The following is a 6852-nucleotide window of genomic DNA, read 5'->3' as shown; positions in this document are numbered from 1 at the left end:
ATCTGTGCACCCACTTTCGATCAATACAGTCGAAATCAAAGTGTACCTTGAAATTGTTGTCCGCAACTTTGCGGCTCTAAAACGGGACTTGAAACGGCCTTAGATGCCCAAAATAACTGTGGAAGAGACTAAAGGGTTAATATACAGAATATACAGTGCTCTGCTTGCACTCCAAATCTCACAGCAATTTGAGATTTTCACTCTACCCTGCTTTCGGTGCCTCCACATACACTATTGGCAAGAGAGAGAGTGGAAGAATGGGAGAGCTTCTTACCTGTTTCTTGCTTGCTAGAACCTTGCTTCTTCTCCTTCACTTCAACCTTCAAAATCAACCTCTCTCAGTGGGATGGCTCTGATACCATGTCAAGAATTGCGTGGTGGGGGACTTGCTTGAGTTGCTGTGCCAAACACACATTGTATACACAAGAGGAAGCTCACTTAAGAACACAAGAAGAGAGATGGAGGCCAAAACGTTTTCTTGCTGATTTTTTATTCTTCTTCCACACACTATACAATGTACACAAAGTATAGATAAGATACAACATAAAGGAAAGTGACCTTCTAAGTCAAACAGTGTTTAATTGACTACACTAATTGACTGGTGTTATAACTTTGCCAGCTGTAGGTAGGTGTAACAAACTAAATATAATAAGTGATAAGTCAGTGGCCATGTGAGCCTCATAATGACCACCAATATGCTAAGTGTAGACGTGCGGACTCATCTAGCCAGGCGGTCCATCATTAATGTCCGCATGTGTTGAGCTTGCTATCTCAACACTCCCCCTCAAGCTCAACTCTATCTCTGCAACTTCAAGTAAGCTTTAGAACTTTCGAAGCTTCTCTACACCCAATGCCTTTGTGAAAATGTCAGCTATCTGATCATGTGTGCTGACATATACCAAGTCAATCTCTCCTGCAAGTACCTTCTCTCTCACAAAGTGGTAATGCACCTCAATGTGTTTTGTCCTAGCATGGAACACTAGATTCCTAACTAACTGTATGCTACTCATGTTGTCAAAATGAATGACAACTGGACCATCTCCCTACACATCCAAATCACCTAATAACTTTTGCAGCCATACCACCTCACATGCTGCCATCGTAGCACCTCTATATTGAGCCTCTGTACTCGATAAAGCAACTGTATGTTGCTTTTTGCTGCTCCATGTAACTATTGCACTACCAAGGAAAAACATGAATCCACTAGTAGATCTTCTGTTTGACATGCTACCAACCCAATCTGCATCTGTGTATCCAAAGACCTGTACGTCCTTACCTGCCTCATAAAAAAGTCCATAATGTAAAGTGGACTTCACATACCTCAATATACATCTAACTGCATCCAAATGAGGCTTTCTAGGCATTTGCATAAACTGACTGATAAGGCCAACAACATAGCTCAAGTCTGAACTTGTGATAGTCATGTAAATCAAACTCCCTACTATCCTCTTGAACATAGTAGGGTCTTGTATCTCATCCCCAATGTCGGCACTCAACTTCACATTTTGCTCTAATGGTACTGAAAGAGGCTTACATGCTGTCATACCATACTTGGATAACATATCCAAGCCATACTGCCTTTGGGATAGCCATATACCATCATCACATCTGATCACCTCAATACTAAGAAAGTATCTTAGCTCACCCAAATCTTTCATCTCAAACTTCTTCTTCAAGAAGTCCTTAACTTCAGCAATCCCATTGTCACTATCACCTGTAATAATCAAATCATCCACATAGATGACTATGATGACCAAACCTGCTTCTCCCTTTCTCACATAAAGTGAGTGATCAACATCAAAAATACAAAATCCAATATTGACAAGATACTCTCCAATCTTGTCAGACCATGCTCTAGGTGCTTGCTTCAGCCCATAGAGCGCTTTCTTTAACCTGCACACATATGTGGATGCTCTAAATCCTCATAACCTGCTGGCTGCTCCATATACACTTCTTCTTGCAATTAACCATGCAAGAAGGAATTATTAACATCCATTTGCTACAAACTCTAACCTTTGGCTGCTACCAAGGCAATCACACACCTAACAATTGCCATCCTAGCAACTAGATTGAATGTCTCTTCATAATCTATGCCATATTTTTGAGCATAGCCTTTTGCAACCAGCCTAGCCTTATACCTTCTAATTGAACCATTTTCATTATGCTTGACTTTGTAAACCCACTTACAGCCAATAGATTTCTTACCCTTAGGTAAGGGTACCAAATCCCAAGTCTTATTGGCTTCTAGTGCAGCCATCTCCTCATCCATTGCTGCATCCCACTGAGCATGACCAACAACATTCTCAAAACAAGTGGGCTCAACATTCTCAACTAGTTTCACCATATAAACATAATGGTGAGCTGCATAAACTTCAAAACCAAATCTTTTAACAGGGTATCTGACCCTGCTAGATCTGTGTACCACTGGATCACTCAATGGAGCCTTTACATTACTATGAGCTCTCTATACACCTGGTGTCTTGACTGAAGGAATACCAAGCTCATAATCCAAACTCTTCAAACCACTAGAATCTCCATCAAATCCCAAATGACTGGTAGATGCATCATTACCATCCAACACTTTCTTCTTTCTTGCAACACTTATAGATCCACCTGAAGATGTGGGGCTACTCCTTAGTCTCCTAGACCAAGGGCTCACTGTAGGTATAGTAGCAAATGATGTTTCTGGTCCACTAAGGCTCCGTGATTCTTGTTTTTCTTTGTGCACATAGCTATCCTAATCATTATCATCATCTAATACATCACCATCAGGTGCATACCAGTTATCCATCTCATCAAAGATAACATCCTTGCTCACTCTGAACTCACCTGTGACAAGGTTATAACAACGATACCCTTTCTGCTCTAAAGAGTATCCAATAAAAATACATTTTTCTACCTTTGGACATATGAACATATGCAACATATCCAAATACCTTCAAGTGCGATACATTAGGCTTCTTGCCAGTAAAGCATTCTTTAGGAGTGATCCCATGAACTGCAGCTGTGGGGGTTCTGTTCATAATGTAGACAGTAGTATGAACAACCTCAGACCAAAAATGTTTGGGTATATTATTTTCAGCCATTAATACCCATGTAACTTCTGCAATATGCCTATTTTTTCTTTCTGCAACCCCATTTTGCTGTGGGGTATACTTGCAAGTAAATTGCCTCTTTATCCCATGAGTCCTCAAGAAGCCACTAAACTCATTAGAGAGGTACTCTCCCCTTCCATCTGATCTCAAGCACTTCACCTGTTTCTGTTTCAATAGCTACCTTAAAAAATTTAAAGTGCTCAAACACATCACTATTTTCCTTCATGAAGTATGCCCATAGCTTCCTTGAGCAGTCAATCAATAAATGTGACAAAGTATTTGCTGCCACCACCAGGAGATACATTTTGTGTAGGCCCCCAAACATCTATATGCACTACATCAAGTATTTTTCTACTCACTTCTCTATCATGCGAGAAGGGTTGTCGTGCCTGCTTATCAAATTGGCATGCTTCACAGACTTTATGCAATTCTGCAACTCTAAAAGAAGGCAACCCTGTATTCAATCCTCTGGACTACATTAATTTCAGCCTTTGCACATTTGCATGTCCAATACGTTTATGCCATATTTCAATATCTGCAACTACTCCTTTTCCTTTAGCATACATAGCAGCATCCATTGCAGGAATTCCAACATCTAAAGTGAACATGCAGCCAACTCTACTTCCTTTTGCGACCAACCTGCACTTATCATTAAACTCTTCTACAAAACAACCTTTTGCATTGAATCGGACCTGCAATCCCTGCTCTATCATTTGGCCAACATACACTAGATTCTTTGTGATTGATGGCACATGTAATACATATGTCAGACTCTTTGTCTGGCCATCATACAAGGACAAGGGAACCTTTCCAATGTGTAAAATTGGGTGGTATGAATCATCACCCGTCTACACATAACCTGGATTTTGTAAGTTTTGCATCTCTCCAAACCATTCAACATGATTGCTCATATGATTAGATGCACCTGAATAGACATACCATACACCATCATGTGTCCCCTTTCCTGTAATTGCATTTATCATATGCTGCATAACAAACAGACACACATTTTTGTCTTCATTCTATCGTGAAGACGATGCATAGTTTCCTTGCTATAATTTACCACTGTGAATATCATCCTTCTTAGCATAGCAATGGGCTAAAATATGACCTGTTTTGACACAATAATGGCAAAAAATAGTAGAATTTTCAAAACTTCTATTTTGCCATCCACCTCTTCCTCTAGAGTTCCCCCTATCTCTAAAGTTTCCTCGGCCTCCTGAAACTTGCATTTCACCAAATTGCAGATTAAACCTGTTTTACTGGTTATTGCCAGCACGTCCCATACCACGGCCTCTTGAAGAGGATTTACCATGTTCCCTTCCTGAACTTGAGTAAAATGCTTGAACCTGTTCACCATTTTTTCTAGATAAGTCACCCTACATATTGATCTCTTTGGTAATCATGAGAGAGATCAGCTCATCAAAATCTAGAAATGGCTTCCGTACATATACTAAAGTAACAAATGATTTCCATGCCTTCTCATTGTCAAGGCCACTCAAAGTGGATGAAACCAAATCATCATCATCAGGCATTGCATCAATCGATGGTAAAACATCTACAATGCTTCTCACCTTCAACACATACTCATTGACATGCATTTTCCCTTTCTTCAAGGCATTCAACTCTTGCTTGAGTTGAATCTTTTGTGTCTTTATATTTACTAAAAACACGTTCTCAAAAATTGTCCAAGCTACATGTGAAGTTTTTGTATTCCTGATATGTCCCAACATCGTATTATCAATGACTGTAGATAACCAGTACATCACCTTTTTGTCTTTCACATTCCATTCTTTCCATGCTTTTAATTCATCTGCAGTCGGCGGAGGGATACCCAGCTTTGGCTCCTTTTCTTCACCTAAAACAAAATCATAAAGGCCCTTTGCAATAAGGAAGTTCGTCACATGGAACTTCCATGAAGGGTAGTTGTTCTTGTCGAGCTTCTCAATAATGGGATTTCCATTATTCTCTGCCAATATCACAAAAAAGGATACAACACAGCAAGCTAGTCTTCTGCAGCCTTTCACAACACGCACACAAAAATACGCCAAGAAACCTTTTTCACTGATTGCTCAATAGTACATGTAATCTGCAACTTGTTTGCAGATGAACCTTATGTTTTCTTACTGGCAAACACCTCAAAAATTACAGATTTGAAATCTGTAATCTGTGCACCCACTTTCGATCAATACAGTCGAAATCAAAGTGTACCTTGAAATTGTTGTCCGCAACTTTGCGGCTCTAAAACGGGACTTGAAACGGCCTTAGATGCCCAAAATAACTGTGGAAGAGACTAAAGGGTTAATATACAGAATATACAGTGCTCTGCTTGCACTCCAAATCTCACAGCAATTTGAGATTTTCACTCTACCCTGCTTTCGGTGCCTCCACATACACTATTGGCAAGAGAGAGAGTGGAAGAATGGGAGAGCTTCTTACCTGTTTCTTGCTTGCTAGAACCTTGCTTCTTCTCCTTCACTTCAACCTTCAAAATCAACCTCTCTCAGTGGGATGGCTCTGATACCATGTCAAGAATTGCGTGGTGGGGGACTTGCTTGAGTTGCTGTGCCAAACACACACTGTATACACAAGAGGAAGCTCACTTAAGAACACAAGAAGAGAGATGGAGGCCAAAACGTTTTCTTGCTGATTTTTTATTCTTCTTCCACACACTATACAATGTACACAAAGTATAGATAAGATACAACATAAAGGAAAGTGACCTTCTAAGTCAAACAGTGTTTAATTGACTACACTAATTGACTGGTGTTATAACTTTGCCAGCTGTAGGTAGGTGTAACAAACTAAATATAATAAGTGATAAGTTAGTGAACATGTGAGCATCATAATGACCACCAACGTGCTAAGTGTAGATGTGCAGACTCATCTAGCCAGGCTCTCCATTATCAATGTCCGCACGTGGTGAGCTTACCATATTAACAAAGAAGATGAGGAGTCGAGAAAGAAGGAGGAGGAAGACATGGCCCTTGCCACACGCAGGTCCATTGAGCAACAGTCCTGGCATGCGAACCGGAACCCTCGAGCCCAATCAAAGATGAAGGGTCAAGCTCAAATGCCCATGTGCTAGAGTTCGTGCCACCTGCAGTGCAAGAAGGCAAGGGCAAGGCCCCAATCACCCCCATTCCCCCTCTCCTGACACCCGCCACCACCATCGCCATCTCCACTCCTAGTTCTGCGAAGGTGGATGCCAGCAACTTAATGGCTTGGGTCCAGTACTCCATGAATAAAGAAATGGGCCAAGGAATAGTAGAAGGAACCCCCTTGGTAGGAACCATAAGGCCGGCAGCAGCAGATGCCAAGTCAAGGCAAGACCCTAAGAGGTAGAAGGTGGCATGCTCCAAAACCTTCATCCTCACAAAAAAGAGGCCACCCAAAGAATACGATGAGTATGTTGAGGATCCCCTCTCTCAATTAGAGAAAGCCAAGGAGGAGAAAAAAATTGTGGTAACAGAGCTCCAAGCCGAAAAAGAGGCCATGGCTGTATCCTAGTTGGAGAAAACATGCCAAATAGCCATGGCTCAAAGGGAAGTTTACAAGTTGAAGGAGCAACTACAAGCTAAAGAAGATGTAGAAGGAGAATGACACATGATTGAATGAAGAAACTGAGGCCATACAATGCCTACGATGACACAATGAAGAGATTGTGGAACGCTATGAATATATGCAAGTTGAAATGGAGAAAATCACTAAAGCCATAGAAGAATTGGAGAAACGGAGGGAGAAAAGAGCTCGTAGG

The sequence above is a fragment of the Lygodium microphyllum genome, chromosome 13 (assembly GCF_053477565.2).
Source record: "Lygodium microphyllum isolate KBCC chromosome 13, Lygodium_microphyllum_v1.1.10, whole genome shotgun sequence".
NCBI lineage: Eukaryota > Viridiplantae > Streptophyta > Polypodiopsida > Schizaeales > Lygodiaceae > Lygodium > Lygodium microphyllum.
This window is presented reverse-complemented; position numbering follows the sequence as displayed.